General features: G+C 35.0%; 1 non-coding gene across 1 annotated transcript; it reads left to right on the top strand.

Annotated features, from left to right (window-relative positions):
- Positions 1-903: 903 nt before the first annotated feature.
- Positions 904-984, top strand: TRNAL-CAA (transfer RNA leucine (anticodon CAA)). The gene has a single exon. It is a non-coding gene; the product is annotated as a tRNA-Leu (tRNA).
- Positions 985-11751: the final 10767 nt, after the last annotated feature.

The raw sequence follows: 11751 nt of genomic DNA, 5'->3' as shown, positions 1-11751 counted from the left end.
TCTATCTATTTTATGTATTATTGTAAAGATATCAGTTGCTCAAGGCCATAGGTTCCCGATCAAAACTACACTAATGGGTAGGAGTCTGAAGAAGACAAAATAGAAGAAAAGTGATTGATCCCGACAACATTTTATTCATACATTCAGTCGATGGGGGGTGAAAGAAAACCTAATGGATCTAGAAGTTATTGCGCAGCTCACTGTTCTGACTCTGATGGTTGTATCGAGCCCTTTAGTTATAGATAGATAGAGCTTTGGATGGATCAGAGATCCATCCAAATATCCTTTAACTATTTAAGTTGATAATGTAACGAATAAAACCCACCTGTATCACTAAACTATACACGCCACAATCCCATTGACGGATATTCCGTCACTTCTTTCCTTCCACATTTGAATCCAAATTCTGGAATTCCTTAATTCTCTCTCTTCTATTTCCGAGAGAGAAGAAAGGATTCTATCCATTCTAGTTTTAGAAATTCTAGGTTGTTCTTTCTCTTTATCAAGGAATTTTTTTTGCTCAACTCCTCTAATCTTCTAATTGAATTCTTTCTAATTCATTTTAGAAAGATCTTCCTCTTCCAGGAAGAAAAAGAGCCATAAACTGGAATGGCTCCATATTCTTAGCTCTCAATCTTTGTTGATCTCTTATAGTAATCACATCTTGAGGTTTGCAAGGGTAACTTGGTATATCTACCATATGGTCATTGACCGGATATGTCCATGATTCACTAATTGTCTAGCTCCGGGAATGGTGGGAACCATACCCAATCGAAAAAGAATATTATCCAAACGAATCGTATATCAATACTCAAATACGCTATCTCTAACATATGTTCATTCATAGATCAGGATATTTTTCATATATATATATATGAATGGAATAGAATTTCCTTTTGGGATGCCTTGATGGTGAATTGGTAAACACGCGAGACTCAAAATCTCGTGCTTAAGAGCATGGAGGTTCGAGTCCTCTTCAAGGCATAATATTGCTCATGCTTATTGAATGAGCAATATTATGGCAAATCTCGTAGAGTATCTCAATAGATTGAGATAGATTCTCTGTTGATATGAGGTATTCCAACGATCGATTACCTACAAGTCAACGCTGTTGGAATAGGACAGTGGATCACAGGTAGGATCAGATCTTCTCTACCTAATGAGGAGTCCATTCCAAATACACCCTCGTATTATGAGGTATATTTCATTAAGGACATAGATTGAGAAGATCAATACATAGATTGACTAGATACCACCTCTATCAAGATCTTGCAATATACGGGAGTTACGACCGAACCTCACCAACTATATCCATGTCAGATCCTGTGACTCTATCCTTTCCTCTCTTCAAATAGTGTGGAAAAAAAATAATGCTAGAACCGAAATTGAGGAAATAAGGAGTAAGCATAGTCTAGTTAACTTAATGAGATATTATTAGACTATGCTTACTCTTACATGGTCGAGATCTTGGAGTGAGGAACCTCAAATTAAAGATCTATCAAGTCTTTATAGGATCTTAAATTGGAGCATATAATATACAGGCTTCTACATATTTATTTATAAGATCTCTTCTAGATGTATGATTTCCCACCAAGCCTGCTAATCGGAGTGGATGTGTACGAGCTTTTTCCCTTATAGAGGCAGTAATACGATTAGCTGCAAATAATGCATCGAATCCATTATCTGTAATAATAACACAATAATCTGCATAGTTCAATGGAGCGGCAAAACCTCCACAGACCACGTCACCTAATACATCGAATAATATAATATCATATTCGTAAAATGCATTTAATTCTTTTAACAACTTTACAGTTTCTCCCACCACATATCCTCCACACCCAGCTCCTACGGGTGGACCCCCTACTTCCACACAATCCACCCCTCCATAACCCTTGTGAATTACATCTTCGGGCCAAATATCCTCATAATGATAATCCTTGGATTGTAAAGTATCTATAATTGTAGGTATTAGAAATCCTGTAAGAGTAAAAGTAATATCGTGTTTGGAAATAAATTCATGAGGAAGTGGTATCTCTTTAGGATCCACTCCAGCGTCTAGAAGTTGGTTAATGGGTAGAGAGACGTGTATTTGGTGTCCTGCCCAAGATAGAGATCCAAGTCCTAGTAACCCTGCTAAAATAATAGATGTATAAAATAATAATGAAATATGATAAATGTGTAGTGTGAAATTGTATTTATTATAGTGAGAAGCAAATTTTATTTTTAATATGAGGGAGATGTATAATTTAATTTTTACTTAATTTAAGGTTGACACGTAATTTCAAAAAAAATAGTGTAGAATTTTCTAGTAGATTCAAAGTGCAGATTGTAATATGCTAAAATAATTGACTTGAATCTACTCATCTCATAATTGGAAACAATAAACGATCAATGAAATCACAAAGCATATAAGAGAAAAAATTCAATAACACATAACACAATAATTTTATGGCGAAAACCACAGCGAAAAACCCCTTCTATTTGTATATTGCATTAATTAGGAAATATGAGAAGATTACGATGCTTTGCTCAATCCCAAGCAACCTATGCACTATCTCTATCTATATCACTAACAACTTGTGCACAAACTTCTCTTGGCATACCTTTCTCTCACAAGCTCCACAGACAAACTTGTGCTTCCTATTGCTTGGTCTCACCAACTCGTTCTCACCAAAACAATGATTAAACGTGTGCCTTCATTCCTCCTTTTAAAGGAAATTTGAATGGTTAAAATTAGTGAGTTTTCTAATTAATGAATGATTTATTTTAGGCCATCTTCTGATTGCATGCACCATATGTTTAATTTAGATGATTTTACAACTGATAGTACATTGACCGTGAACCCCAATCTCAACTGGGTCTTTCTATGATCTGACATGCATGAGTCAATTATGAGTGAATCTTTTGTTTAGAAATTGATCACTATTGGTTACATCCCACTACTACAAGTTACACCCCACTATTGGATCTCCGACTAATTCCTCCATCAGTTGTAACTAGTTTAACTGAATTTAACTCAGTTAGGTTGAATTAAATAATTACAACTCAAAAGAACTCAACCTAGGCCCCTAAAATATAAGAACCACTCTATATGACTCTAGATACACTCCCAACGAGAATTAACTGAGTCAACTAAGTCAAATTAACTTAGCTAACTATTACAAGTTGCTGTGAGAATTAGAATTACAATTTAATTTCTAATTTAATTCAAGGACAAGTTAAATTAGGATTTTTCTTGATGTTATTTTTAACATTTGTTGTTGTTATTTTCAACACTCCCTCTCAACAAGAAAGTAATTCAACTCTATCCCAATTTGGTACCTTTGGAATGTTCTGCATCCAAAACTTGTCACTGTTGTTGTTGCTACTGCAACATCTACAACCCAAAAAGCATCCAAACAAAATAAAATGAATCAACTATGTCTGCAACTGCCCACTGAGAAAATTGTTTTAAAGCTAACTCTGCTACTAAGCCTCCTGCTTTGCTGTCAACACTTCTCTGCACTCCTCAATATATGACTGACACTATTCCTCCTACTACCGAATATTATGGGCCCCCGTAGCAGGGTAATGATCCATGAGACAAAAAAACACTTCAATCGATCCTACCCAATTTTTTTAACTCTTGGGAATATTACTTCCCATCACCTCACCTATCACCTGGATTTATGACTGCATGTGCTCCCTCTGCTCACTTGGCTCGAAATTTTTGCCTCCTACTAGCGGTCTCTGACTAGTTATATTCATCATCATCTTCCTGGTTAGCCCAACTACCAACTCGCTGAGGCTTCGTCTTGAGATCTAAATCATGCTCCCTCTCAACCAAAATATCTTTAATCCACACCTTCCTCCTCAAGGTTTTGCATGCATGTTCCTATAATGTGTAAAGGCTCTTGACCCTAACACCAAATTTTTGGAGTTGACATGAAGCAAGATGCTTAAGGTAGGCCTTCCCATTTCTGAAGACTACCTCATACCCATTGTCTTCAATCCTCAATCTCTTCATCAGTTCAAGTTTCTTGTCTTCACTACTATTTCCAAATAGCTCATTGAGGGTCTTCGACACAACAAAGGGAGTCTCTTTTCGATGTAGTTTCAAGACTATGTGGTATTTCATACCCTCCAAGATGATCCTCCTAGCTCTTGCTACACTCTTCTTCCACTCTACTACATATTTAGCATAAGATGTTGGAGGCTTTGGGATATCATGATCTATGAATTCCTTCAACTGATTATCTTCCAACACTGCCTCCATCCTGTCCTTCAAAGCAATATAATTCGAACTACTCTCAAGGGCATATTCACATCTCAATCCATAGAAGGACTGTTATGTGGAAAAATCCATCTTGCGAACAAGAGCGATCTCCATACACTTCAAAGAACCCTAGTAAAAAACAAATAGTAACTGCTACCTTTCTCTAAGTTCTGATCGTTTGAAAGAAAATAGAATGAAAGAGGTCTCTTACCGGTTTAGCAAACTGATTGATGAAGTCCATCAAAGCTTTCGATCATTCACTCTTTGATGCTCTAAATGTCCTCTCGTCACTCTCAACAACTTATCTCTAATGTTCTGAAAGAGATCTGTAAAGACATACACAAACAACAGATCAAAGCTTACAACATATAGTCAAATAGATAAATGAACTAATTAACCAATTATACATGTGAACTAATTAATTGTGTAACCAAAACTCACGTTGGTGATCAAGGAATCCTACAAATTAAATCAATGGAGACATAACAGAGAGATAATAATTGCTTATATTCATAAGACTAGAGAAAATTCTTACAACCATGTAGCCTTGATGTTGGAAGTCTCTTCCACATTCTCTAACCCTCTCCCTTGTAAGAAAATCCTTCAAACCTAATCTCGATAGAATAAACCTACTTCTAACAGTCCTCTCACAATTCTCAGATTTGTAGTGGCTTTATAGGCCAAGAATGGGAAGTTATGGATCCATTCTCCAAGGGATGAGATCCACTATTAGTGGGATAGAGGTACTAGAAAGGAACGGGAATTACTCCATGATGGGAGGGATCAACACTGAATAGGCACTCATTCGAAGCTTGTTGGTTGGGATAGATGCTACCAACAATGCTTTTAGACTCTACTTTTTTATTTTTACGTGCTTCAAGTCATGTTCACAGGTCATAGTGGAAGATAGTGCGTACTTATGTGCAACTAATAATGGTCTTCCCAGTGTGTGCGGAGAAATCATCTTGGAAACTGTGAATATAGCCAAAATCATAGTTTTGTACCATAGGATCTAGAAATTCCACTTTCTTTGCAATAATTTAGTCTCAAAATTTTCAAGGGAATAAACCAGACACATTTCTGGATAGCAAAAGATCCTAACTGATGGTCATTTTCCTAATGTGACAAAATGACGTGTAACAAATTCTCCCCTATAGCACAAAGTCAAAAGAAATATTTTGATGACTAAAGTGCTTTATCATGTGAAGGTTTGGGTTAGAGACTATAGTTGGAGACCTGAAACAATCAAACAAATGTTACAATGAAATATATAATATCATCACTGAGGTAACCATTTCCATATTTAGAACATACATGTCTCAAAGCATAGTATGGAAACACATCTAAAGATCCATGTCAATAGATAACACAGTATGGATGCAACCATAAATGGATCTATGTTTACAATCATGAATATTTAACAACTGCACACAACCTGGATGGATGAAACTAGATTTAGGGTCTTGATCTCCATCTCTCGATCTGTAGTACAAATCTAGCCATGATAGTGAATTTCCTGAAGTCAAACATGGTAGAAACCTCTTGATTACCAATCAATGACGTGAACCATTAACAAGTGTGAGAGAAACCACCAATAATGAAAATGGTTCTCAAGGCACTTCTAGTACAATATATGAAGTGTTAATAAATGACTTGATGTTAAAAAATCATAGAATCATTCAATCAAAGGCCAATGATGAGAACCTGTTGTCAAAAGTGAGAAACTTGCCATTAAGGCTTGCAGGCCTTAAGGTACTAAAGGTTTTTGGATCAACTTCCTAGATAATGAGCTGAATTTGATAGGAAGTGATCCGTCACAGGAGGGATTATGACACAAAACTCATGTCAAGTTTTGAAGAACAATAATTTGGAGTAATCGAGGATTGACTCAGGGATGATCAACGCAACTGAAGGCTAAGATTGACAAAGTAATTTTGACTGAGGTTCAACTTGTCTTGAATATATCAGAGACATGACATGATGAGTTGGAAACTTTTGCCTCAAAAATAAAACCCACCAACTAAATACTTTCAAATGAGGAATGGTCAATTGAGTAACAAATGGATTTCCCAACCAGGACACGAAAATTGACGGAGTGTCATGTTCAAGAGAGACTACTACCTTTTATAAATGCAAAACAAAGATTCTTTCTCACTTTTCCCCACCATTATTGGAAAGTACCTCTTTATTTTTTACAATCTTTAGTAGGATAACATATGCTTGTCCTATAAGCTCATCCTTCAGATGATTCCTGCAAAGTATTTTTAACAAACCCTAAGAAGGAGTGGTTCGGTCTCATTATGCTTAATGAGTCCTGCGTTGTTTAATGTTAATGAGTCGAGTAAAGGAGTAACTCGATTCCATTTTCATGTTTAAAGAGTTTGAAAAGACATAAAAATAACTCATTCAACTATTTTTCCGTAAAATTTTAATGAGCCCGTAGAAAGTAAAGCTCAATGTTTTTCAGTTTTAGGGAGTCAGAAGAAAAACATAAGTGAACTCCACCATGTTCTTTTTCGTAAATTTAGTCCCTCTAGCCTGAAAAAGGATAAAATAATGCAAGAGAGAACTCTATTGACGATGATTAATCAACGTATACCTTTTTGGTAAATAGTTTGGTTCAATCCGTAGAAGGGGTAAAATTATACTGAATGGACATTGTTCATTTTCTTTTACAAGTTCGAACAATCATGTACTAGATGATCTTTCATTTTTAAGGAGTATGAAAAGGGCGTAAAATGAAATCCATGTTTTTTGCCATTTCGCAAGTTTTAATGAGTTTGAAAAAGTGATAAAATTTACTCAGTACCAAAATCATTTGTTTCTGTAATTATCCTGTAACCTGCACACTTAAACTTAAAATAATTATCTCTACTTGAAAATAAAATGAAAACATTTATAAAATAGACTTAAAATAGTTAATAGGTACAAAATAATATTTAAATAACCCTAAAAGTTATAAAAAGTCCAAAAAAGTAAAAAAATGTCACCATTTGAACTTTTACCCTTTTGAGAGAGATAAAGGTCATTTTTACCAGAAACGTCCGAAGCTGATTCCGGGAAAACTGTTGGATGAAATCACGAGTCCTTTTCTCCAGGTAAATGGTCTATTCGATCTCTTCATTTTCATGTCACTTATTTAGGCTTTCACCACAAATTTTGGTTTTTTTGTGGAGGGGTTTTAATTTTTTTTTTCACCCTCAAAGTGCAAAGGTAATCCTTATTGGGCCTCCGCACACTGGCCTATTTTTTAACACTAGGCGTGTGGTTTCTAGGAATGAAACTGCGCACATCCGCGCTGTTATTTAATGTTGGTTGTGCACAACGTTGAGGACAAGAAAAATAAAATGAAAAGGCCCTACATATTTTTCTAAATCTCTCCATAATTGATTCTAATGATATTTTATGTTTAATTGCATGCTTTTGAACTATAAACATGCAGTGGAGAGAGCGTGAGCACGAAGAAGAATATATAGTTCCTCCAAATGATCCAGCAACCATACAAACCATGAAAAATTGTGGTTTATACAAGTTTTTCACCATTTTGGGCATAAGTGCCCAATTAGACTTGCTTGAATGGATGGTGGGCAGGTGGAATGTTTAGGAAGAATGTTTCATAGTTAGAGACCATAGAATTGTCATCGATGTTGATGACATTTACTTCCTAGGTGGACATACATGCCATGGTGGGGAAATCAACCTGTATGGGAATATGCGAGGTGGTGAGACCAATGCTACCTATTTGATAGAATATTGCACTAAGGGGGCTGCTCTCAAATATGGCTAGATTGATATCAATACCATATCTTAGATTCCTTTAAAATATGTCAGGTTTATTGTTACATGGTTGTGTGGTAGTGCATCTTTACATTTTCTTGCGAAGGCTCAAATGGAGACTATTGTGGATTGTTTTCATGGTACCATATTTAACTGGAGTGAGGTTGTAGTTTCCAACATGAAGGGGAAACTAACCAGGGTCAGAACATGCAAACTCAATAACTTTGGATATGGTGTCTTCCTTATTTCATTTTCTTTAGAGTGGATTCCTCTTCTAGCTCCACCCTCACATGCTAAAATGGGGTACACTTATAGCACACCATGGAGGTGGAGAAGGACCAATAGTCAGATTTACTCATGAATTCTTCGAGTGACTAGAAATCCATCTCGTTATGATCAAGGAATTTCCGTATGCAGGAATGGACTACACAGGAGATCCAGATATGCCACTGCCTCCTGGGATGCAGTGGGGTGCTATAGGTATAAATTCACATTTTGGTTGATTTTGATATTTTCATTTTTTATTTTATTTTTGGCATCCAACTAATTATCTGAAAGGATCATGTAGATATGGCCCTAGTGAGACCAACTGGATTACATAAATATGACCAGCATGGCGAGCAGGCAGTTGCTCCCATAGTTCAGAATTTGGATGTGGCATAGACACTAAAAGAGATAGAGAGCAACCTTGAGAGGTTGACTTTGGACATTCCAGATGCCACTATATATGATTTTCCTCTCCGTTACTAGAGGCATACTACCGAAGTTCCTAGTCCTATTAGCCATCTTCTATGATGAGTAGCACACACTATTGTATGCTACCATGATCATCATCATGCGTAGAGACTAGTCTGAGGGCTATATTTTTTATTTTTTATGATGTATTGACATGTTCGGAAAATAAAGGCCACATTACCTCGACTCTTTGGATGAGATTTTTTTTGTAAAAGACACACTTATTTACAAACTTTTATCTAATGAAAAATCTACTACTTCTATTTCTGGATATCTCATACAATATGTGAATGAATATTGCATTGATTTCTTTACAAATTTTTTAAAAGTGCCAATTTAACCCATAATTATTTAACACATATTTTGATTTGTTTAAATTTATCGGAATATGTTGATACTCAATATAATCAAATACTCATTCCAAGAGACAAACCTACAAAAACATCCTTAACATGGAACCACTTCTAATTGAAGAAACATCATTCAAATCTGATACCATGAGTTGTGAATATAACCTAATGATCAATTGTCAGATTCCAAATTCAATGGCATCAGATAATAGCTCAATCACTATGCTATATTGTACAATATTGTTAGTTGTTCGATTGAGGCATAGCCCATGAATAGATACTAACTTGTCTATTGGTGAATAGATGACCCAGGCTATGGAAGACAAATTATGAGTACTACGAATAGTGCCATCAACGAGACCAATGTAAGTTTAAGGGAATGTCAACATCTAAAAATCAAGTGTAACATAAGATGAGTAGGAGAGCTAGCAAAAAAACCACAAAAACTACTAAAAAATGTTACACATAAACTATGGTACAGTAATATACAAATGCTTCACCAAATAATTTAAGTACAATATCTCTTTAGGTAAAGACCATGTCTGGGCTTTCCCAAAGGAATTCCATCATAATCCACTAGTTCATAGGCCCCTTTTCCTAATGCATGTTTTAAATATAAGGGTCATGCCACATAGCCTCGAATTTACCAGCACCTAACTTATCGTTTTCTTGATCATAAACCAAGACTAAATCACCCTCCGCATACGAACTATGTTTGACATTCTGACTGTACTGTGCTTTAGCTCATTTCTTTTTGGCCTCGCTATATAATGCAACATCACGACGAGTCTCATCGAGACATGCTAAGTACAGAAAATATTGCTCTTCAGGAGGAGTGGCTAGAAATAATTCAATTTCCAATTTCAAAGAAAATATATCACATTCAATCAGTAGAACTACTTCCATGTTGTAGACAAGATGGAAAGGAGTAAAATCAGTTGAATGTTTTGCTGTAGTGTAGTATGCCCACAAGGCTGGATGTAGCATTATATGTCATTCTCGTTTATGAGTCTCGATAATTGATTTAATCATGGTGGTACAAACCTTGTTAACAATTTCTGCTTGGCTATTTTCCTGTGGGTATTATGGGGTAGAATTATCATGATGCAGGCCCACCTTAGTGGTAAGATCATTAATCACATGGTTTTGAAAATGGCTACTATTTTTCAATTTAATTTTCTTAAATTGTTGAATTATCGACTGGAGTTGGTAAAGTTGTGAAGTGAAAGTACACTATATATGCTAGAAGTCCTTTTCATTAAATCAGATTATTAATGTGAATGATTGAGTTATTGAAAATTACTTCTAAGGATGTTTTTCATTCGTATCTTACTCTTCAAAGAAAATGGATCTAACACATTAAATATTCCTACTCCTTTCTAATGAAATAAAAAATGCTCTTTACACTTGCAAAATCAAACTTAAAGTAAACTCACACTATCTCACTATGAAAATTAATTGATCTATTTTAACACATATTTAATGTAAAAGCATAAGTATTCATCTAACATTCTAACAATCCTTTGCATAAAAACTAAAATGAAATTAACTTCAATTCAAAATGAAAACCACATGTTTACTCATTATCAATTGTTCATGCTTTGAAATGAAAACAATAAAGAAATCACACATGCTTTGAAATGAAATTCTGTAAAATGAAACTATAAAGAAATCTATCAACCTTTGAAATGAAACACTCTGAAATCATACATAAATCTATGAAAATATATTACAGTACCATTAGCATCATTATACATCAACTTGAAGAAGGAATTATTAATTAAATATTTCTATCACTATCTGATTGAAATTAAGACTGAAAAATGACTCTAAAACATATGAATAAATGTAATAAATGACAAAGAAAAGTTATGAAAATGCAGAACCTTCGCTGTTTGAAGGGGCCTTCCATAAACAGGTCGTCATAGAACTTCAGTCAAATAGTCAGCTACACATTGAAACTTCAAAGGAATTTCTTTATTAACAGAGTAAAAACAGAGTCTTAAAACAGTACTATTGCATACATAAATTAACCTTTTGTTCATGTTTGCTACACAATATTTATAAAATTATGTGTCAATAATGTTCAAGGCTTTTACGCCTACCTTAACTAAAATAGTTCTAAATTCATCTTCTAACAACTATCAAGATATCGTTGCTCACGATTTCCTATTTGATAAAGAAAATCATGAAGCAGAGGAATATTAGACTCTCGCTCACCTATTTAGCAACCAAGTTGACTTTACCCTTTGACCACACAATTGAACAACCCTTTGATGATCTTGTTTGGATGAATAGGAGGGAATCGTTAAGGGGATCAATCTCCACCTGTCCATATCTTTCTCCTCTTAGCTAGCACCTTTGATCCTGGTAAACCATGGAATCATCTAGAGAAACAAAGATTAATTGCAAAATCATGTGAAATCAGTAGCCAATACAAATATTAACTCAATAATAAGGAAAACTATTAAATATGAAAGATAAGACAATTAAATACCTTACCATGTCAAAAAAATTGTAGTCTGATGCCTATTGAGTTGATGATGATGGTTAAGGAAAGGAAAAATAGGTAAGGGATAATGTAAAAATGAAGCAATCATGAGGCTCAACATTCCCCCACATGGAGACCAT

Source organism: Pinus tabuliformis, chromosome 5_2 (genome assembly GCF_031772625.1).
Source record: "Pinus tabuliformis cultivar Carrire ecotype Pingquan chromosome 5_2, CPIR1, whole genome shotgun sequence".
NCBI classification, from domain to species: domain Eukaryota; kingdom Viridiplantae; phylum Streptophyta; class Pinopsida; order Pinales; family Pinaceae; genus Pinus; species Pinus tabuliformis.
This window is presented reverse-complemented; position numbering and strand designations above follow the sequence as displayed.